The sequence below is a fragment of the Microtus pennsylvanicus genome, chromosome 15 (assembly GCF_037038515.1).
Source record: "Microtus pennsylvanicus isolate mMicPen1 chromosome 15, mMicPen1.hap1, whole genome shotgun sequence".
NCBI classification, from domain to species: domain Eukaryota; kingdom Metazoa; phylum Chordata; class Mammalia; order Rodentia; family Cricetidae; genus Microtus; species Microtus pennsylvanicus.
The window spans coordinates 41,142,912-41,144,077 of record NC_134593.1 but is presented as its reverse complement, the minus strand read 5'-3'; the positions used below and the strand labels follow the sequence as shown (position 1 = coordinate 41,144,077).

Sequence of the window (1,166 nt, the reverse complement as noted above, 5' to 3'; positions counted from 1 at the left end):
TAAATACAGCTATTCACTTCCCACTATCTACTTCTCTTCTGGAATTCTCACCAAACAATTATGCTCAGATCAGAAATAACTTCTAGGTAAATTACTCAGCCTGAACTTATCATCTGTTGCTGTGTAATTTATTGCTTTACAACACAAACAATATGTGTTCTCTCTGTTTCTATAGAACACCAATCTGGGCACTGCACAAGTATATTCTAAAGACAGGATAATGAACTTCCTTTTCCGAGTCGCCGCCAAGATGGCCAAAGTGGAGCAGAAGAAGAAGCGGACCTTCCACAAGTTCACCTACAGCGGCGTGGACCTGGACCAACTGCTGGTCATTGTCCTATGAGCAGCTGATGCAGCTCTACAGTGCCAGGCAGAGGCGACGCCTCAACCGCGGCCTGCGGCGGAAGCAGCACTCGCTGCTCAAGCGCCTGAGAAAGGCCAAGAAGGGGGCGCCGCCCATGGAGAAACCCGAGGTGGTGAAGACCCACCTGCGGGACATGATCATCCTGCCCGAGATGGTGGGGAGCATGGTGGGTGTGTACAACGAAAAGACCTTCAACCAGGTGGAGATCAAGCCGGAGATGATCGGCCACTACTTGGGCGAGTTCTTCATCACCTACAAGCCTGTGAAGCACAGCCGGCCTGGCATCGGTGCCACCCACTCCTCACACTTCATCCCCCTCAAGTAGCTGTGGCCAATAAAGACTCATGTTCAGTCAAAAAAAAAAAAAGGCTAATGACGGACTTTTCTAATTTCTCAAATCTGGGGCTTCAACCTCTCTAAGTTACTGCTGGAATTTGGCTCCAGTGTTACTAAAACTTTGCTATAATAACCACTCTCTAATCTTCCATCAGATCTCTTCAGTGTTGGAGACGAGGGGTGTTCTCCATCTGTTCCAACAGAGGCTCATAGAAGAAAGTCGTCAGGCAAATAGCCCTCCCCCTCACATCCCTGCTTATGCTGAGTGAATGTGTTTATACGAGGCCTGTCTACCAGAAGGTGTGAATCTTAAGAACTACATTCCCTCCTTTGAAATTTTTGGGTTAAAAAAAAAAAAAGAACTACATTCCCAGTTTGCTCCTGTAATTAGCAGTACTCATGTAACCAAACTTGGACAAAAGAACTATATGAAAAATAAATTGTATAATAGCAGTGTGTTCCTTCA

At 46.3% G+C, this 1,166-nt stretch overlaps 1 pseudogene; it reads left to right on the top strand.

Moving 5' to 3' along the window:
* Window positions 1-232: 232 nt before the first annotated feature.
* LOC142835907 (small ribosomal subunit protein uS19 pseudogene) lies at window positions 233-731 on the top strand (annotated as a pseudogene).
* The last annotated feature ends 435 nt before the right edge of the window (window positions 732-1,166 follow it).